Source organism: Micropterus dolomieu, linkage group LG08 (genome assembly GCF_021292245.1).
Source record: "Micropterus dolomieu isolate WLL.071019.BEF.003 ecotype Adirondacks linkage group LG08, ASM2129224v1, whole genome shotgun sequence".
In the NCBI taxonomy this organism is placed as follows: domain Eukaryota; kingdom Metazoa; phylum Chordata; class Actinopteri; order Centrarchiformes; family Centrarchidae; genus Micropterus; species Micropterus dolomieu.
Genome location: NC_060157.1, coordinates 24209958 through 24232759, shown reverse-complemented (window position 1 = coordinate 24232759; position 22802 = coordinate 24209958). Strand labels below are relative to the sequence as shown.

General features: G+C 39.8%; 1 protein-coding gene across 1 annotated transcript in view; it reads left to right on the top strand.

Annotated features, from left to right (window-relative positions):
- bsna (bassoon presynaptic cytomatrix protein a) overlaps positions 1–9822 on the top strand; it is a 146978-nt gene extending 137156 nt beyond the window's left edge. Inside the window, exon 17 of the mRNA XM_046055670.1 lies at positions 7509–9822. The gene's annotated coding sequence lies outside the window, so the exon portion shown is untranslated. The remainder of the gene's footprint in view (positions 1–7508) is intronic.
- The last annotated feature ends 12980 nt before the right edge of the window (positions 9823–22802 follow it).

Here is a 22802-nt window from a genome sequence, read left to right as displayed (position 1 = left end):
GTGATCGTCGAACTAACTTAATGCAACACAGATAAACTGATCACACATCATTACCTACCTCTGTCTTTTTCGCGTTTTTCTTCCTCTTCTCTTCTTTTTTTTCTTCCCTGGGCACCAGATGGTTTCGGTCTTTTTGACATAATGACAACTTGTCAGTGTCAGTGAATTCGGCCATCCGTCACTCACAATCACACACAGGTAACGGATGGGTTTTTTTTCAGCAGGGCGGGGGCGATGGAGATTGATGCGTCACTCAGTCGGACCGGGGGGATCGGGGATTCAGGATTCTCCCGGGATTCACGATCCCTTTTTTTAATCCATAATATTTTAGTTGTATTAGTAATAAAAAAAATTATAAAAAAAATAATTTGGCGCCCCAAGGGGTGGGCGGCGCCCTTAGCATTTGCCTATTCCGCCTATGCCCAGGGCCGGCCCTGATTTTAACTACTACTCTTGCTCTTTTTCAATATTAAGTCCACCTTAAGTACTGATACAAAACATAAAAAAACTGACACATTGTAATATAGTAATTATTATTCTTGTTGTAGATGTTGATGTCCAAAACTGAATACCTTATTAACATAAAAAAAAAAAAAATGGTGCATGTGTTATTCTTACCTGTTGTGCTCTTTTTAAACCAGCTGGACAGTGATCCACTGCCTTTTGCTGCCTCAAGCAGCTCCTTCTTTTTTTGTTTGATTCTCCTTTCCTTGCGAGGCATCTTTGCACTGCAGAACACACAGAGACACAAACACCTTCTCAGTCACATTTCATACCTTATTTAAAATATAAATCTATTCCAATCCTGTTCTGAATTTTGATAATTGATGATTATTTAAAAAAAAAAAGATTTATAAGTATAATTTGGAGGATGAGACAATCAGTAAAACCCTGTTTACCGATTATTTTTAACGCACACTATGTTTTTTGAATAAATAGGCTACTGTAAAAATAATGGTTGGAATAGTTTTTAGTCAAATCAAATAAAAAGGACCAGACCCCTCGATGCCTGTGAAACTTATTGTCCTCAAACAGCAAGAACAAAATGAACGGGACACCGTTAAATATTGCTGCTGTGTAGAAGCAACGCTTGCTGCTGGCTAACCACTGTTAGCCGTCAACTTACGTTACTTACTACAGCAATATAAACCACAACTGCGCCTTCTGTCTTCACGTCATTCTTTTAAAATACATCCCACAACCCACAACAAGCAAACGGCTGCAAACGCCCCTTACCGACGAGGTGTCGTGATTCCTGAACGTTAGCGCTGAATCAATAAGCGTGAGCTCTTCGCGGATGAGGTCATCAGTTGAAAGGTCATGACGTGGGTCCTTTTATTTACGGCTAAATAATTATTCATTCATTTTACTAATACTTAGATTGGGCAGGCCTTCACAAAAGGGCCTTTACAAAAAAAAAATAACACTGGAAATTTTGTCTTGACAAAAGGGCACTTTGGGCATCAAAGGGCAAAGGGGCAGGTGCTCAAGCACCCATCGCACCCCCCTCTGCACGAGCCTGTCCCTGATTATTTTTAAACGGCTTGCGTGAACCCACTTTTAAAGAAACCTGGTTTAGATCCAATTAACGAATTTCAAAACTGCCTTTTATTGCAAAGATTCTAGAAAGAATTGTGTCCAAACAGCTGCTCACTGTACTTGAAAATAACAAATTATTTGAAAAGTTTCAGTCTGGTTTCAGAAAGTACCACAGCACTGAGACTGCCCTGCTTAAAGTCACCAATGACCTTTTAATGTCTGCTGATGAAGGTATGTGCTCAGTCCTGGTACTCCTGGACCTTAGTGCTGCTTTTGACACCATTGATCACAACATCATGTTAGACAGACTGAGGCACTGGGTGGGGATCTCTGGTACGGCCCTAGAATGGTTTTCATCCTACCTCTCAAATAGGAAGTTTTGCGTGTCTGTAAACAACTATGTTTCTTCATTCTGTCCAATATATAAATATGGTGTGCCTCAGGGGTCGGTCTTAGGACCCATTTTGTTTTCCTTGTATCTGCTTCCCCTTGGACATATTATCCATAAACATGGCATTTCTTTTCATATTTATGCTGATGACAAACATATGTACTTGCCCATCAGATCCACAGACCCTGGAATGCTGAGTTCACTTAAAAACTGCCTTTGTGAAGTAAAAAAAATGGATGTCAAATAATTTCCTCCAGCTGAACTCAGACAAAACAGAAATCCTGGTCAGTGGGTCCCAGCAGATGGCAGATGGATACTGCCATCTGCTGGTTCCCTAGTAAATCACATTAAGCTTGTTGCAAAGAACCTTGGTGTTTGGTTTGATAGTAATTTAAATTTCGAGCAGCACACCACAAAGCTTGTTCAATCTTGTTTTTATCAACTTAGAAATATAGCAAAAATTCGATCTATGCTAACTTTTAAGGACACCGAGACCATTTTACACACCTTCATCTCATCACGCCTGGATTATTGCAACAGCCTTTTCAACTGTTTAACCCAAAAATCTATTGATCGACTCCAGACTGTCCAGAACTCAGCTGCCAGGCTTTTAACCAGAACAAAGAAATGACCACATCACCCCTATTTTAGCTTCATTACACTGGCTCCCAGTATGTTTTAGAATTGACTTTAAAATTTTATTGATCACTTTTAAAGCTCTTCATGGCCTCTCGCCTTGTTATATTTCAGAACTTTTAGTCCCATACGCACCAGCACGTACCTTGAGATCCTCGGGCAGAGGTCTGTTGTCTGTTCCAGAGTCTCGACTGAAAACTAAAGGGGACAGAGCGTTTGCTGTCAGGGCCGGGCCCCGAGGCTCTGGAACAGCCTGCCCGAGGAAATCAGGTCAGCTGAGTCAGTAAACTCTTTTAAGTCCCTTCTTAAAACATATTTTTATAGGAGAGCCTTTCCCGATCTTATTTGACTTTATTTTATTCTATTTTACTTATTTTATATTTATCTTAAATGTGTATTTTAGTCTTTTCAATGTTTCTTGCTTTTATCTTGATTAATGTGATTTTATTTTAAGTAAATTTAGTCAATTTAGAAAGATCAACATCAATCTTATATAACAAAAATTATTTCTAATACAAAAGCAACATTTTAACAAATTAAAATCATATCTAAATATATCATATAAATGTAAAAGTTGTTTTGTATGACATGAAGTAATGCGTTGCAACAGTAAATATAATGTCAGAACCTATGTATAGAAACCCAGTGTCATAATTTGAAATCAGTACAGTTCAGGTGATAAAGTAAAGCAAAAACAAAAGGCTGGACAAAACAGTGAGCTGCAGGATCTGGCAGAGCCACACTGGAAGACTCTGGTGCTTCACATCTGGTATGATGCTGCCATCAGCTCATCTGGCTCCTGTAAACACAACAATGGTAGAAAGTTACTGACAGAGTTCAGTATGTTTATGGCAGTTGGGAAGAGGCTAAGATCGCCTCAACATGATAAGCTCTCTGGCATGTAACAGTAATTATGGCAATGTGAAAAACACTGTTTACTCATATGTGCAATATTAATATTTTTTGTATATTCATTATTTTGATCTTATGTTAAATTGACTGTTGAACTGGTACTATCTGACATATATTTATCGAGATTTGTAATGTACCTTTGGGTTGTCACAAAAGTAATGTGCTACACAATAACAAAAAAGGGCTTGAATCTTGAATGTAAGCAGGGGGCTCACAGGTTAAAAATACATGCAGCTGGAAAGCCTAAACAAACTCAGAAGCGGCTATCATACAGCTAATAACTCTGCATAACTAGCATTACTTTACCCAACTCAGAAACTTGACATAACAGGCCAGCTAAGTTACCTGTCTTTACCAACACGACAATTGCCACCACCGCTTCCCCCTCAACCCTCAGCCCTGTCCCTCAGTCCAGGTGGATCCACTAATTGTAGGGACACAGTGAATCTGTTACAGTAATGTTACCTATCCAAATCTAATAATGCCTGTTTGGCAAGTTTACCGTTAACACTGCATTAACATCAGCTAACTGACGAGGTGGGCCATTAACGTTACTTTACTACTTACCTTTTAACAGACGCTTTTTGTTCAAAAGTGTTATCACTCTAAATTCAAACACTTTAATATGTTTTGACTTCTGTGCACGCTTGAGAAACTGCAGTTAGCACTCTTCAGTTATTTTAGCATCATTACCAAAGCTTAAAGCTAGCTAATTAGTTGGTTAGGTAACGTTGGCTAAGTTAACAACATTTTCAACAAATGTTTAGCGTGCAGTGTGTAGCTGTCCACTTCTCTATGGCATTTGATCGCTTGTCTTGCTTTTGTTTATCATCCAGCGTAGTCTGCCAAAGCCTCCCTCCGCCGCTTGTTTGGGTGGGTGATTTGCAGGCTGATCAACATCCCACCGCTCCTTTTACCCATGGTTTGACTCTAGGCTGTGTGTATTCAGAACCAGTGAGAAACGGACTTTAAAAATAATAATAATAAAAATAATAAACACTGCGTTAACGTGCGATAAAATAATTGTTGGCGTTAATTAATTAATGCCTTAACGCGATAATAATGCGTTAACGTGCCCAGCCCTACTAACAAGCTAACGTTATGTAACTTTTACCCATAGCTAATTATTGTAACACATAAATAAAATACTAGAATTTCACTCACCATCTCGAGCACAGGCTTGTGGAGGTTCTTTTTCTCTCCAATAAATCGCGCAGCCTGTCTTATATGACCGCTCAGCACGCAGTCATATGATAAATTTTTTCAATTGTGTAATCTCCCCTGTCCTGCTATATTCTATTCTATAGTCTGTATTGCCATTGATTGAATAGGCCTAGGCCTAGGCCCCAAAGACAAAGAAACAGGTGCCAAAAGCACCATTTCACAGGCATCTCGGGTCAGATCTAAAAGCAGAGCTGCCATTGGCTGCGCTCGCAAGACTACAGGTCAGCCCATGTAGCAGAAACTGTCACGCCCCCTTGCGCATAAATTGAACCGAGCCCACTGCTCGGAGCCTTTCTCAGTTTGCTCACTGAACTGTAAGAATGTGCTAAATTGTTGACATTTTCCTGTGTTCCTGGGCCCTGTTTCAGAAAGCAGGTTTAACAAACTCTGAGCTTAACCCTGACCTCTGAGTTGACTGAGCCTGAGATGTGAAATTCAGAGTTTTCGGTTTCAGAACAGCGGATCAGAATAAGTTCAGTCAGTTGATCAGTCAGAGTATGTTGAACCTGATGGAAGCGCGTTCATGGGGATGAAAAAAAGTCATCATCAATGGAGCTCTGATACTACGATTCACCATGGCAACAGGTATAGACAGGTAGAACCTCCATTTCAATCCGGTGGAGCTATAAATATTAATGCGTGCCAATGCGGACAATGATAGGCTATTTATGTTAAAACGTAGGAGTGGAGGAAGGAGTCAATACATTGACAATATTACATTTTATACAGCATTGCTCATTCATCATTTACCAGACTGGAATTTCCTTAATGAATGATAAAGTGCTGGAATTCTCCTACAGCACATTACATTAATTTGAAATAGGCTACAGTCCTATTTATTCAGCTGTAATCTGACGGAAAAAATGCCGGTGGCAATAACTGAAGATGAAAATATTAATCAGATCAGACACAGTTTAGGCTAGTTATTACCGAATGTAAAGTCACAGTCCGTCCCAGGTTAGCCTATTAATAATTTCTTTCCCGTGGAAAATGTGTCTAGGTTCAAACTGACTGTAAAGTTTTGGATGTCTATGTTACATTAATAAAATCTTGCTCATTTCGTATTTAATGAAATTATGTCAAAACACATAATGAAAAACTCACTCACTACATTTCTTTGTTTCAGCTGCACCACAGTCATCTTCATTCAGAAATATTCACATCATATCCAACATGATAACTACCATATGGATGTTCCAATGAGTGGGACTACAATAGGCTATGAAAGACATTGATCAGTTTTATACTGATGAGTTTAAACAGTGATAAGGCTACTACAGCAATTTAGCTCACGGTAAGTGTTGCGGTGCAACTGTTGCCAACCTGACAGCTGCCTTAATGTCCACAGAGTCACAGTGTAATAAAGGTGTAGCCTATAAATTTTATTCTGATAAATCCTTGATGTCCGGAGAATATCTCTGTCATCAATGTAAGATTGATCATAAAAGCTTTCATGTTCAAGATCATGTTTGAGTAAAAAAAACCTAATAGCCTATCTAATCGGGATTTTGATGTTTCTAAAGACGTAAATGCGTTCCAATATGTGCTTTGATATCGACAGTATGAATGAGGAAATTTCAGACAACTGCTTCAGGCTCTGCAGGAGGAGAGGGGTCAGAGAGAAACTCAGCGTTTGTTGAAGTAAACCTCGTCCAGAGGAGGTTAGGTTCACAGTATAAGTTGCCACGGTTTCTAATATAGAGTTTATCTGATCTCGGTCTCTGAAACAGAAAACCCAGAGTTTTCCTCATCTCAGGTTTAACATACTCAGAGTTTTCTCTGAACACAGACTTAACTTGTGGGACGAGCTGCTCTGGTTGTTTTCTCTTTTTACCATACCTTTTGTGTGAGAACACACATTTTATTTTTAATCCTGAGAAGAATTTCTGTTTTCAACACAACAAATCCTCTGCTTATAGAAGAAGACGAAGAAATTCTGTGCTTAATTCAGAAGAAGATTACCACTGTAGCCTGCCTTCTCAACATCAAACTGGCAACTGGACTGTTTCCTCTCAATGCCACCACTGGAACAGTCACTGTGACCCCGCTGCTGAGGGTGTAGTTCTATTGACAAACATACAATTGCTATACACTGCCCAAAGCAAAGCTAGCATACGCCAACTGAGTACAGCTCATTGCATATGCTGTTTATGGCCTGATTTCATATTTGGTTATTGGTCCCTGATTCCAGGCTTGGGGGTGTTTATTGAGGATTCATAATGTTTAATATTATATTAACATTTCTAGAATATCTTTTATATTCGGCCAATACCCAAACCTGACCCTATGTTGAACCCCAGTGCTATAAAGTGTCCCTCCATGTCAGTTGCTATATGCCAAACAAACACTGTTTGCTATGGTGTTCATGTATGTGAGATATATGTAGGTCACCTTGTGTTACTGTATATTGTAAACAAGGTGAACAACAGTTACAAGTGGCCGTTTCGGTGGTGTGACAACTGAATAAACATTTCCTACAAGGCTGTTATTGTTTATACTGTGATCTACAAAACCTGGGGCAACTGTGCCCACCGACTAATCTTAAGGTTGGTGGTTTGATCCCCGGCTCCTGCAGTCTGAAAGTGACCTTGGCCAAGACACTGAACCCCACCTTGCATGTATGCAACTGCTGCCATCAGTGTGTGAATGGGATCAATGTGACATGTAGGGCAAGCACTTTGAGAGGTCTGGAACACTAGAAATGCACAGCCCATTTAGTTTAAGAACATGTTAAACATACAGAGGTAATTTCAAAAGGGTTGTGTTTAATACTTTGGACTAAATTACCTATTTTGTTATTTCACAGATCATTCCAAGACAGTATCCATCATCAGAAGGACTACCCTCCTTCCAGCATCACCTGCCAGAGAATTAGACTCCACCAAACAACCACGGAGCCCTACAAACAACCTGTCACAGTTAGGCACATCACTGTCCCTTCATTTCAAAAGAGCAACTGGCAGCCAAAACTACAAAATTCAAAGAAAGAGGTTTTTGCTGCTCTTCCTCCATGCCAGTAGAGGGTGCTCTACTTACATCACTGGAGAGCTACACAGCTGTTGCAGACTGGTGAAAACAATGGAGGCCATGTACCACCTCATCCTTAGTTCAGTGCTGAAGCTTCAAGTGAAGGAACTCTACTACTCCCATATGCTGACGACTTTACCATTTATATGAGAGCTGCTTTGTACAGGAAATAGGAGCTTTAACACATGCATGGCGTGACTCTATTATCCTTGGTTTCAGAGTCCTGTGCTCAAACTAGGAGCAACAGCAACAAACCAACCTCTCTCCTCTTTTCTATCTCTTCTCAAAGTTAAAAAAAAAAGAGTCAGGGAAATGGAATACAACTCACTGAAGTACTGCAGATTTTTCTGGTACTAAAGACCTCTTACATCACCTGTTGGGAAGGAAATAATGGAAATGTCCTGTTGAATGAATAAGACAACAGTAACGACGTAGCCGACATATAGAGAACAAGTTTGTCGACATGCGTTTTTTCCACGGTTTGCTCTGTTTCTAATTGTTACATTCCAGATTGCTTCCCCTCTCTGCATTTCTTGAATGCTGATTCTTCTTTTTTTCTAATCTCCACCCAGTGGTCCTCAACTTGCCATGTCTTTAGAAGTGTATAGTGGATTAAAAATATGTAGGAATTTGAAATGCATGGAACTTTATATTTAAGACCTTACACTGTTCATCATTACTTAAGAGACCACAAAACACTGGGAAACACATCTTAGGTAGATTATGTAAACAATAACAGAGAAGAGAGATTTCCAGAGCAACATACAGGAATCCGGTCATGTGAGTAAGAGGAGCCTTCTGTTTTTTAAGGGAAACATTTTTTTTGATTTTCGGTGTGAATCCGTATGTGGTTTGATTGTTTTTCAGCCACTAAAAAGCCATTAAGACAACATTTACCTGCAGTGCTTGTGGTGATGGGGTTTCTCCAACTGTGTTTGGCTTTCAGATGTTTCTGATGTTATTGTAGGTGGTTTCATTTCTTGTTTTCTTTTAATTTTTTTCTAATTTAGTTTTGTTATTTGCCTGGTTTTCATGTTGGAGGTTACCAATATCGCCTTAATCATTTAAAAATATTTTCTTTTGAAGAAAAACTGGCATATTTTTATTACACCATGTGAAGACATATTTTCGTCATATGCTTTTTTATGTAGTAATATCGGCTGGAACAGCGGCCACAGTGAGATTAATTTATATTTTTTTAATTTGGTTTTGATAATTATTTAATTATTTTGTGTTTTGTTAAATTTTATATTTTGTTACCCTTATTAAGCCCGTGTATATTGTCTGACTCTTTATTTATTATCAGTACTTGTAAAAGCAATAGAGTAAGAGCTAAGAAAGTAAAGAGCACAATCTTGTGTAATTTTAAAAGTTGGTGGGATTGAAATATGTTACCTACGTCTATCTACCTTACCACGCTCAAGTCTGACTTAAACTTACTACAAAATGTAGTCAATATTGTACACTGCTACTAATACATTAGAGAGCAGGAGTTCACCGATAAACAACAGTTTGGTACCACTCAGATCTTCTCCACCAACCAATAGTAAGACATCATGTCTTCAACCAGCCAGTCAGTGGATCAGAGTGAGACGCTGCCCGTATTAGTCAGCTGGAGTCTGATCTGAAAGCACTGCAGGGCAGCAGAGAGGCACTGAAAAGCAGACTAGTCACACATCGCAGCAGAATTTGCCTACTTGTCACCTGCAGGGTTTGTGTTTCTATGTGATTCTTTTGACCCTCAAAGATGGACATTTATTGGGAGTCTGCAAAAAACTCCTTGCACATTTGTGTGCATCAACAAAAGTCTTCACTCTGTCAAATGTGCATAGCCTACGTGAAAGCACACTCGAAAATGGTCTCAAAAGGAAAAAGAATTCAGCTCTTTTGGAACTTTTCATTTCCGTGTCCAGACCTGTAACCCAACTCCCAAAAACCTCTTTCTCAAACTGTCAGTTGTCATGGAAACTTCTCAGGTCAGTGTTCTCCCTGCTGTTGCTCCTGCAGTGCATTGTGGGATCTGTGGTTCAGTACTTAATAGGTACTCTGTTGGGCCAAACATTGCAAGGCCTTCAAAAAAAACAATGAACCAACCAACGTCTGCTGTATATTGTCTGTGTTAACACTCGCTGGGAACCTTCGCATGCTGCCCGGCGCAGAGAACCTCAGTCACCTCTATATTGTACTGTTCCTAATCTTTGTATGTATGTGAGTGGGGTACTCTATGTGTGTATTTAATAATCATCATCCAATGTGAAAAAGAAAAGGAAACAAGACAAACACAAGTTCGACCATAACAAATATTGTGGGCAGAAGAGGTGATGTCTCATCTCCAGTCCTTCTATGCAATGAATCATATTTTGAAAAAAAGAACACACAAATGGGAAAAGTCACACGTTGTTCATCACAACTGAGTTATTGTAATTCTAATATCAAGATTGTTTTGTATGGCATTCCTCATAGATCAAAGTAAGAGATTCTGTGAATTTGTTTGTGTATGATATAGGTCACTAGTAAGTTAGGAAATAATAACAAGGGTCTTTGTATTACTTGTGTTAACCTGGCATGTTCAAGGTCCCCTCTCCTCACCAGCTGCAGTCTGCCATTCATAGACATAGCAATTCTTCTAAATACAAATACTGTCCTATTTACATTTGCCATAAAAAAATTGTTCTACACCCTAGCAAAACATGTTTGTTTTCAGTCAGCAATAATTCTTATTGAGCCCGGTCTGTTTAAAAGGAGACCTGCATACAAATAAACAAAAAATATTCATGAGCAAAAATAAAACAACCCAAAAGCCCTAGTCATCAGCTACCTGAATATGCATTTGTTTTTGAGAGAGAAGTATTTCATAATGTTTAGGTGAAACACAAAGTTAGTTCAAATACAAATATATAAACATTATAGTTAATAATATACAATTTATAGATATTTTATAAGAAATACTGCTGTAGGCACTAGTGAGGTACTAAGGCATTACTAGATTGAAATAGCTGGTGTGATAGTGAGTTTGTGTGTATGTTTGAGTGTTTAAATGTGCACTGCCACGACACACTAAGGTTTATAAGCTAAATACACTATGGAAAGTAAATTCTGTACCTCAGATAAATATACCATTGCATCATGCTATGACAAGCCAATTATATAGAAGCTATTTATGAAAATAAATATTTTTAAAGAGGTAAAAGTTTTTGCAGTATTAAAACATCCCACATCTCCCAATTCCTTTACAACTCCCAACAAGTCAGTGAAACTATGTAAAAGAAGTTTGTATATATGTTTTGTGAAACATCTATGAGATTGTTTATCTATATAAGAATTTATTTTATCATACTTAGATGGGATATAAAGCTGGCTGGGACTGAAAAAGAAGAATAAAGATTTAGGTTTGAAATCTATAGACATATAGAGTGAGAAAGTATGCACAACCACAATAATAAGATTGATATAAATCTGAAAAATCCTTTTCATAGAAGTAAGTAAGTAAGCAAGTGAGTGTGCTTAAACAGAACAATATGTAATGCTGTTCATTTTATCTCAAAAAATCTGATTGGTGGGTGTTAAAAATGTAATTTTCTGGTTCTTGTTTAACACAAGAAATGCCAATGTGCTGTCAATTGATAAGTTGTTTAAAAATATTTCTAAAACTTTTAAAATCAACTTCCATAACTTACCTGTGGCCTACTTTATGTAAAAGATAACAGGTCATAATGTGGGTTTTGGCGTCTTTGACCTCTGTACAGTTAAATTCACCTGCAGGATTGAGAGTCTGATCATTCTGGTTCTGTTTGCAAAGCTTAAAACAGTTGTCAAATAATACTCCTCTATTGTATGTGGCATAATTTAGAAGTTGGTAAAGAAAGGGAAAATCTACTATATATATATATATATATTTATTTATTTTTTGTCTTTTTTTCTTTTCCCATGGGGTGATCATTCACTTAAAGTAGCGACTCGTTTACTGCCGATACATCACAGGCCTCCATCCACAGATTAGTCATAAAACATGCTTCTCAAACATATTCATTTTTAAGTCACAGCTCCTATCTACTGCAGCAAATATAATTGTATAAGTGAGCACTACATTATAGCCACCTACAAATTTAGAAATTAAAGGAAATATGCTTTTTACTAGCTCACGTAAGCAGGGTTCGATCTCACTAGAGCAAAATTAGTACTTACTCCTGGTTTGCTGCTTTCTCCTTCTCCCTGCTACTCAAACGTTAATGGTTCTGTGTTTTCAAGTCATATTGATTATGTACGTCAGCATCCAGGCAACGTTTTATTTGGGGCTGATCTAAAAACCATATAAAGGGTTTTTTCTTACTACATTACAGCTCCCTATGACACTACTCATTATGACAGGGGAATACTTTTAAACAGTGACAATCTTACTCTGACAATTTTGTCAAAATACCTTATATAATTGACAACAGTGAGCCACAGGAAGTGTAGAATACAAGTGGTAATATTCTGCCCACAACACAGTACCAAAGTTTTGTGTATATTGTTGGTCAGAGTAAAACACGAGGACCTATTTATTTGCCATTAAGTGATCATATAAACCATGTTTTAAAGGCGAGCTTTACTCCAACTAAGCCCAGCATGTTGTGCCACTTAAATAATGACCAAACATTTTAATCCGTGTATCATTCGTTCATATACAGTTCGCTAAATTAACTAACATTTCATTTTTGCTGTGTTCCATTGGGTGTATTTACAACTATCAATGAATTACTTTCATACTGAAGAAATCATAACTGGAGGATTCTCATTCATATTCTGAAGCACTCCCATTCCTGTCCCAGTACAGTGAATTGCATTGTGTACTGAAAGTTGAGTCCAAAACACCCACTCAGTTGATGTTCAAGCTCATATTCATTACAATAAATCAGGCAGAAGCCCAAGTGTATTTGCTGTATGTCTATCAAGTGAAGACACAAAGCAACTTCCTGGTTACACAAATTGGACATAGTAAATATCAAAATCAGTTTTTTTTTCATTCTGGTTTTAAAACATAAAAACCAAAAACAGGTTGTTGTTTTTTTCCAATTTGGTATTGAAAGGAAATAATCAAAAGAACGAACGAGACATGGATATTTAAGTAAGGGGATTGAGTAATTTTTGAATCACAGAATCATGAAGACGCTTAATATCTTCAGAATTATCTTAAGAATTTCACATTTTTTGCTCTTGTGTGATTACAACCACTGAAGGTACAATACTGGTCACTGAAGAAAGCCATCCTGTTACTGCCCTTTAGCCAGTTGTGGTCTCTGTCTAAACTCTGCATGTTGTCTATCTGTATCCAGGAACACAAGAGTCTTTAGCTCTGACAACAGCAATCACCAGTGGGCAAAATCACCAAGCCATAGCCTAGTTTTTCAGAGGTGTGTGAAGATCAAATGTTCAACAAATGGACTTGTTTTACTACACTGCTTAAAAAAGACAGGGGAACACTTAATCATGACAGTATAACATCATGTCAGTTAAACTTCAGGGATATCAATCGTTCCAGTTAGGCAGCATAAGCAATTGTGATCAGTGTCACCTGTTTTGGTGCAAATGAAAGTGACAACAGGTGCACTGGAGAGGCAACCCTCAAAAAGGGAATGGTTTTGCAGGTGGGGGCTACATACAGTTGCTCTCTCCTTGTCCTTTCTGACTGATTGTTCAATAGTTTTACATTTAGCTAGTGTCTTTGTCACTATTGGTATCATGAGGCTGTACCTGCAGCCCATTCAGGTTGCACAGGTAGTCCTCAGTGTCCCCAGACCTGAATCCAATTGAGAATCTCTGGGACATCGTGCATCAGACGCTGCCAAGTAGTGCCACAGACTGTCCAAGAGCTCACAGATGCCCTAATCCAGGTCTGGGAGGAGATCCCCCAGGACGCCATAGGCATTAGGCATGGGTACATTATGTCAACGAGATGTTCTTATGTGGATAGTGATACAAGTGTGTGTGTGTGTGTGTGTGTGTGTGTGTGTGTGTGTGTGTGAGTGACTGAGTGTGTGTGTGTAAGGGGGTCTTTCTTAACTAAAAAAGTAGCATACATTCCTTGTACAGAACTACTGCTCTTACTGTTGGCTGCACAGACAAGCGACGTACTGCAGGACTAAAGATTTTAAAACACAAAAAAGTATGAGAAGGTGTTTCATAGGTGAGTGGTTGTAAAGAGAGAGTAGGATGCTGAAACAAACAAAACCATGAGGGAAAAGCTACTTGGAATCATCAGTAAATCAAGTAAAATTACAAGTGCATGACCTGGACACCTTCCACACCCACCCTAACCCTGCACTCATCCTTTGACTTTTTGAACTTCTTTGTCCTTTGACCTCCCACCTCACGGGCTGCCATATTTTTTTCCAGTGTAAATACCAGATGAGAAACAACCAGAGTCTGAACAAATAACATGTAAATTCTATGGACGCATTCTGTACAACATGTAAATCTCAAACATGCTAATAAACCATAACATACACACACATGCACACAGGGATGAGAGAGGCCTTTGCATACTACACAGCAACATGAGTGTATCCAAGCCTGAACCTCCCTGCCCAAACGTATGCTTAGTGTGTACAAAAACAACAAAATCTACATAACAAACAAGAGTAGTTGTTCATTTGAATGATAAATTACAAAAATGTCATTGTGTACGTATGTGGCTGGCTCATGCAGACTGTTTAAAAACCATTAAAAAGTTGTATGTGGATGTAAAAGAAATAAAAAAAACATTGGTCTGTGTAGTTTCTATACATGTGTTTGTAAAATGAGATGACAACAAAAACAAAACAAAGAAAAATATTCTAGCATCCATGTAATTTTTGGGGTGGACAGATTTGATGAAGAGGGCGAGAGGGCGAATTGGACAATGGAGATGTGTAAAAACAAAACCCCCCAATAAATGAAGAAAAAAGTGTGCTAGAAAAGGGTGGCGAAAAAATGACTAAGTATTCCATTCACTATTGTAAGTGGAATAAGCAAAATTTCATGTTTCCCCATTGTAAACCTTATGTATGTTTCTGTGTATTCCTCCTGTAAATGGGTGTAATAGACCTGGTGCATCATGCCATGTAATCTGATGAATGACATATTATGACTTTACAACACATTTAAATCAGGAAAAATGAATAAAACAAAAATACATAAAAACTAAAAAAAAACAGTATAAGCCTTTTTATTTTATAGTGAACTTCAATTTAAAGTTTCTCTCATTCTAGAATATCATACAATCTTAGAATTTATTTCATGTCATTTTATAGCTTTGTTTGCAGAAAGTGTTGCGGACATCTGTTTTTTAGAATTTATAGAAATCCACTGTTCTTTTCAAGCAGGCTCAGTTTTAAACAAAAAACACATTGTCTCACTTAAGTATATGGCCATGCTTAAAGTTAGGCCCCCGAGCATGAAACGTGCAAGGACCCTATTGAAATGTAAGGAATTATTAGGGCCCGAGCATGAAACATTTGAGGACCCTTTTAAATTGCAAAGATTTTTTAGGGCCCAAGCATGAAACATGCAAGAACCCTACTGAAATGCAAGAAATTATAATTTCACACAATGAATCACATTTTTGACAACTTAAAAATGCTCAAAAACTCATGGAACTTTACATGTTACATAGTTTTCATGCATCGGCGTGGCAAAATGGTTCGCTAGTTCCCCCCACAGAGCAGCCCCCGGGCCATGTTTGAACGAGTTTTACAAAGTCTTTGTGGGAAATGTATCATATCCAGATCTACAAAAAAGCCTCTGGGAGCAATGCACTAAACCCATCAGGAAGTTGGCCATCTTGTATTGAATGTAATTTTAGGTGATACTTTAGCAAACTCCTCCTACAGAATTAATCAGATCAACTGCAAATTTTGGCTGTGTAATCTAAAGGCATTGATGATGAAAAGTTGTGCTATCTGTGAGTTTTCGTTGAAGGGTGTGTCCATGGCATGGCCTTGATGATTCCCGAATAAACAGGAAGTTATAAGTTATAAATAGTTATATCGTCAGTGATTATGCTCAGATCTGTACCAAATTTCAGAAGTTTGATAAGGGTCACGCCCTGAACACATCTACATGCCAGTATTCAATCACACTGATAGTGCCACCTACTGACAGAAGGACCCTTCAATGATGCAGCCCCCAAACAATGTTTCGCTTAGATGTTCGAAACTTTTGTGGCACACATATCATCTCAAAATGCAAAGAAAATACTCTTGGAACTGTAGTATCTTTGATGAGAGTCTTGCCTTGAACAAATCTACAGGCCAATATTCACTCTTACTCAAAGTGCCACCTACTGGCAGCAGTAAGAGACCCATCAATGATGCAGCCCCCTTGCCCTGTTTCGGTTTTCAGATTTAGTAAACCAGAAATTTTTGTAAACTGCTGCCAGTCATGCATATTCATGTCCATAAGCACAAAAAAGTCATCAAAATGAATCTAAAAGCCTTTTCTCTCTGACAATCCCAACATCTTTCGCAGTGGAGGTTTAGTTTTTTAGATCTAAACCTTAATTGATAGGTAACTCAGTCACGGTCTCATTCACTTGTGTATAATCTGCAGACTGAGTTCTCCACCGGTCATCAATTCTTTAACTTGCAAAATCTTCCCGTTGGGAGTGTGGACACATGATGTATATTTGTATGCTCAGCTACTCAAGCTCTAACTAAAAATACCAAAACGACAGCTGAAAAGGTTTATTTTTACAAGGCAAATGCTCTTTTCTATCAACTAGGCATCATATTGTGACATTGTAAGGAGTTGGCCTGAATAGCTCACCTGGTAGAGCGTTGGTTTTCAAATTAATCCAGACTTCGGTTTGATTCCCAACATTATTGCAAAACTCTACACACTATCCAGAAAACTTTATCTCTTGTGTTTTATTTAGGCCTACTGAATTCCAACACTTGTACTGTATGTTTTGAATGCACTTATGTCTACACCTGTTTTTTTGTGCCACGTGCTATCTCTCTTATTGTACTAATTGTATGTCTTTTAATGTGTGAAAGCCTGTATGTCCAAGACAAATTTCCCTAGGGACAAATAAAGCAATCTTGAATGTTGAATCTTGTAAAGCAAACAATTCTTGCAAAACTCTTCAAACTCAGAAGTAGTACAGTAGTAAAACCAATAAAACAATAGATCCTTGTCAATACAGTGCATATTACTGCCAGACAGCACTTACTCACTTACAGTTACCAACCAGGTTCTCATTTCAAAATCTCCCGATGATACCTGCAACAGAATAGTGGCTCAGATTTGGTTGAATCCCTTGCCCAGCCTCCCTCAAGCTCATCCCATGGTTGACAACATGGTCAACCACAGTTGCTCTGATTTCATCTGTTATCATGCTCCTTCTCCCCCATCCTACGTCACCTCGGCCTTCTCCTCCTCTTAATTCTGAACTTTGTCCTGTCCTGCTCGTCGTCCTCTATTTCCCACACCTCTTACTTTCTGTCCAATATCAGCCTGCATTTTTGTGGATGAGACAATGAATAAGTAAAAAGGGGAGAAGGCCGAGGTGAGGTATGCTGAGGAAGAAGGAGAGGACGAGGAAGAAGAAGTTGAGTTAGGAACATAATAACTGATGAAATCAGAGTGACTGTGGTTTACCATGTTGTCAGCCAATGGATGAGCTTGGGTTCAACCAAATCTGAGCCACAATAATGTTCTGGGTATTACCTGGATATTTTAAAATGAACTGTAAGTGCTGTCCAGCACTGGTACTGGTTCAGTAATATGCACTGAAATGACACAGATACATCCATAATGTAAAACCAATCAAATATTTTTACAGAATTGCATGAAAACCAGTATCTGGTGGAAATTGACTGTTCACCCCATAGAAGAAGACCCACATTGTAAATATGGTCTTTGCATATAACTGCATCACACTCAGAGAACTACAGGACCATATACGAGGACCAAGATCGCACCGCAGAGGATTACGCTCCGTAGTGCTTTTTGTGTTTTTGTTTATAAACTCTGTTTTCTGCTGTCCCTCTCTGGTAACATTTACCAGAGAGGGACAGCAGAAAAGAGCTATTAAATATTGGACTTCCAGCTGCTCACACTATTCCACCGCTCTTTATCGAACCTGGAACTTTCTCAGAGTTATTAGTTGGAGGAGCAGCAGCTCTGTACGAGATATACCGGAGACACCGAAGGGGGAAGCATGCCCGCCCACTGGTTAAACTGACACAGCAGGGATTTCGCACTGCACTCTCTTTATCCACCTGGCGAATGTCCGCTCTCTGGCCAACAAAATGGACAAACTACTGCTCCGCACAGAACTAACTCAGACTTCTGCAGATCTGCCGCCCTCTGTTTTACAGAATCCTGGCTCAAGCACATCCCAGACAGCGCACTTTACCTGCCAACCAGATAACTAACGTGGAAAAATACATCCAGACTCCCTGCTCATTGTTCTCGGGGATACAACAACCAAAGTACATTTACATTTACTCATTTGGCAGACGCTTTTATCCAAAGCGACTAACATTTGAGGAACAACATACAAGCATCAACAGATCATCAAATACAGATCTACAACTGACAATACATACTAGTAAGAGCAGCAATAAGTACTAGTACTAGTACATATCACATCAATGGGGTAAATACCTAGGGAAGGAGGTAAGAGTTAACAAAAAGTGTAATCAAAACAAAAAAGTGCTATCAATATAAGATAATTGTAGGGGATAGAAGAAGAAGAGCACAGGACGTGCATGTTAGAGGTTAGTAGTTAGAGGTGTTATAAGAGAAAGTGTTCTCGGAAGAGATGAGTTTTCAAGAGCTTCTTGAAGTTAGAGAGGCACGCCCCTGCTCTGATGGCGTGTGGTAGCTCGTTCCACCATCGTGGTGTCACAGATGAGAATAGTCAGGACTGGGATTGCTTTCTGTGAAGGGATGGCAGAGCCAGGCGGTGTCCGTTGGAGGAGCGCAGCAGCCGAGAAGGAACGTAAGTTTGTATTATGGAGTTTAGGTAGATGGGTGCAGACCCAGTTGTCACTCTGTATGCAAGCATTAGTGACTTGAATTTGATTCTGGAGGCCACAGGGAGCCAGTGGAGGTCACTGAGTAATGGAGTGACATGAGTCCTTTTGGGCTGATCAAAAATCAGACGCACTGCGTTCTGAACCATTTGTAAGGGTTTCACCGCACAAGCTGGAAGACCTGAGGGATCACCTGGCGGGAAGGATAGGTAGAGTTGCGTATCGTCTGTGTAGCAGTGGTAAGAGAAGCCATGCAAGCAAATGAGCGGCCCCAGTGAGGTGGTGTAAATTGAGAAGAGAAGTGGCCCTAGCACTGAGCCTTGGGGCACCCCAGTGGAGAGGCAGTGGGAGGAGGATAATTGTCCTTGCCACAAAACATTGTAGGAACACCCCGAGAGGTAGGATTCGAACCAAAGGAGTGCTTTACTCGAGATGCCCATTGCTGAGAGAGTGGATAGCAGGATCCTGTGGTTGACTGTGTCAAAGGCAGCTGATGGGTCAAGCAGGATAAGAACCGAGGATTGGGCTGCAGCTTTAGCTGACCTTAGGGCTTCTTTTACAGACAGAAGATCTGTTTCAGTAGAGTGGGCACTCTTAAAACCAGACTGGTATGGATCTAGGAGGTCATTCCGTGAGAGGAATTCTGAGACCTGTTTGAATACTGCCCGTTCAATACTTTTGGATAAAAAAGGTAGAAGAGACACTGGTCGATAGTTCTCAACTTGAGTTGGGTCAAGTGAGGGCTTTTTGAGCAAGGGTGTAACCCGAGCCCTTTTGAAAGTGGTCGGGAAGGTTCCTGAAACCAGAGAAGTATTTATCACATGAGTAATTGTCGGGACCACGGTAGGAGATATGGCTTGGAGGAGATTCGTAGGAATCGGGTCCAGTGGGAACGTAGTTGGACGGCTACGGGTCAAGAGTTCTGATACTTCGCTCTCTGTGAGTGGAGTAAACGAGGAGAGTGAAGAACCACTGACCTGGGAGGGCAGAGGAAAAGATGTAGTAGGACTGATACAATGGTTTGAGTTTGAATGTTTCAGAGAATTGGCTAGTTATAGCCATCACTTTGCCTGTGAAGAAGGCAGCAAAGGTATCAGCAGACAAGTTTGTGGGTGGTGAAGGTGGAGGAGGATTTAGTAAAGTAAACATCCAACAACCAAAAAACCCTGGTTCAAATCGAAACTCAGGGAGCTTTGTCAGACCAAAGAGCAGGCCTTCAGAAGTGGGAACAGAGTCCTATATAACCAGGCTAGGAACACACTGACTAAAGCGGTCAAAGCTGCTAAGAGGAGCTACGGTGAAAAGCTAGGAAACAGCTTTGCAGACAGCGACCCTGCGTCAGTGTGGAGAGTCTTGTGGACATTTACTAACTACAGGAGACCATCCCCCAACACTGCTGGTACTCGACGAGTTGAATGGTTTTTACTGTAGGTTTGAGAACCCCAGTCACACCTCTCCCCCGCTCCAACTCCAACTTCAAAAGGTCACCTTCCCCTATTGCCATGCTGTCACCCCCCCCTCACTGACCTCTCACCCGCACTCGTGATCTGTGAAGAAGATGTGCGCCAGCTCTTCCAGAGGCAGATCAGGAAGGCTCCTGGCTCAGACGGTGTGTCTCCATCCTGCCTGGAAATCTGTGCAGACCAGCTGGCCCCCATCTTCACACAGATCTTCAACAGATCACTGTAGCTGTGTGAAGTTCCCTCCTGCTTCAAACGCTCTACAATCATCCCGGTCCCCAAAAAAACCTCCATCTCTGGATTAAATGACTACAGGCATGTCGCCCTGACATCTGTAGTCATGAACTCCTTTGAAAGACTGGTGTTAGCCCACCTGAAGGACATTACAAGCCCCTTACTGGACCCACTGCAGTTTGTCTACAGGGCTAACAGGTCAGTGGATGATGTAGTCAACTTGGGACTGCATTACATCCTGCAACACCTCAACTTTCCAGGGACATGTGCAAGGATCCTGTTTGTGGACTTCAGCTCGGCATTCGCATCATCCCAGACATCATCAGCACCAAACTCACCCAGCTCACTGTGCCAGCCTCCACCTGTCAGTGGATCACAAACCTCCTGGACAGGAGTCAGCAGGTGAAGCTGGGGAACATTGCATCCAGGAGGTTGATCAGCTGGCTCTCTGGTGTGGCCAGAACAACCTAGAGCTTAACGCGCTCAAAACTGACCAACAGACTCAGGAACGGTTTCTTCCCACAAGCCATCACTCTGATGAACAGCTGACTTCGGACTCACTGTCAGGAACAATTCCTGTGCAATAACCCAGTAACTGTGCCTCTAATCAGCCACCTGTTTACTGGTTACCACTAATTATTTATTCATCATTCTCTGGTTCTCTATTTCAGAGCTGTTTATACTGTTCATATTGTTATATTTTCATATTGTACATACTGTATACCAAATCCACCTACTTCAAGTACATAATACCTGCACATAATACTTATTTATTCCAGCATCCTTTGCACTATGCTCCCTCACACTGCGGACAAGTGTACATGTATGCATGTATGTGTACGTGCACCTGTATCTCATCCATCTCCAACATGTACATAATAATAACACAAATAATAATAATAATAACTAAAGCTGCAAGCAGCGTTGAACAGGCACTCGCCCCCTTGCGCACCTCAGGTGGAGCGACAGCTGGGGTCTCTACACGGCAGGCCTGCTGATATGGCTCTGAAGTTAATACTGCACATATTACACAGGTGAAGTGTAGAAATTATTTGTGGTTGATGTTAGTTATTTAGTTGTCAAAGTTGCTAACTTCCAGTTGGGTTTAGGGTATATCTCTCAAAAAACAGCTTCCTGTTTAATTGCGAATAATTACTCACCAAGGCAAAAGCATTTGACAAGAACTTTGAGATGGATGTGGTCAACCTGCTATGAGGAGCATATATGCCTCACTGTGATTTTTGTCTGCTAAGGTGCTATGTGGGGTAAAAATAAAAATTAGGCATTAGAGGTGAAGTTTGAAACATGTCCTTTCCTGACGCCAGTAGGTGGCGCTATCACTATGACTGGATATTGACATGTAAGTCTCTAAGGGTTTGTCACGTGAATTTTAGAACAGATCTGACCATGTCTAGTCCATTTACGTGTTACTTCCTTTTTCATGGCAAAACATCAAAATTCAATGCCACACCATGGACATGCCATTTGAGCAATCAAAAAAAGCTTCACAATTTAACATCGCAAGGCTCTTGATTGCACTATCCATATTTGAAGTCGATCGGGTTAAAGTTCGGAGCCTGTAAACCGAGAAACCTCTTGTAAATAATTGAAAATGGCCAACGTCCTGTTGGGTTTAGGGTATGGCTCCAAGAGGCTTATTTTTAGGTCTAGAGATGATCTCAACTTTAGTGCTCGGGCCCTAATAATAATAAAATAATAATTTGCTCCCGCATTCTTTGCACTCTGCTCATTGCACTATTGTCTCAATCTGTCTATATTGTTTTTGTTTATAGTGTGTATATATGTGTTCTCCATATCCTGTGTCTGATTTTATTATTGTGTTATTAAATAAGTAAGCACATCATGAGCAATGTACAATCCAGAGTCAAATTCCTTGTATGTGTACACATGTGGCAATAAAGCTGATTCTCATTCTGATTTAAACACAATGAGTGAGTCTCTCTGCATTGAATGAAGCAGCTTTACAGAGTAACAACTGGGGATACACATCCATACTTATATACACATATTTGGGCACCTGTATTTGAGTTTTACTATACTAAATTCATGACAAAACGTTACTGCATACTGCTATGCCCTGCACGGAGAAAGTAAAAGCCACAAGTGTTTTTCATTTATACTATCAATGCATAGTTGCAGCTTCGTGTGCTTATTCAAAGACATTTGTGTCTACTGTTTGATGCAAAAACACAACTTTTAAAAGACTTTGTAGTGAAGTTTTGCAAGAATCTTTAGCTACTGCAAGAGAGGTATTATGTTTTGCTTTTTGGTGTAAGGTTTTGTGGTTAGAGTGTAGAAATTTGTAGTAGTTTCTTATAGTTTCAGAAACGTTGAGTGCCCACTGACTTGCAGCGGTTG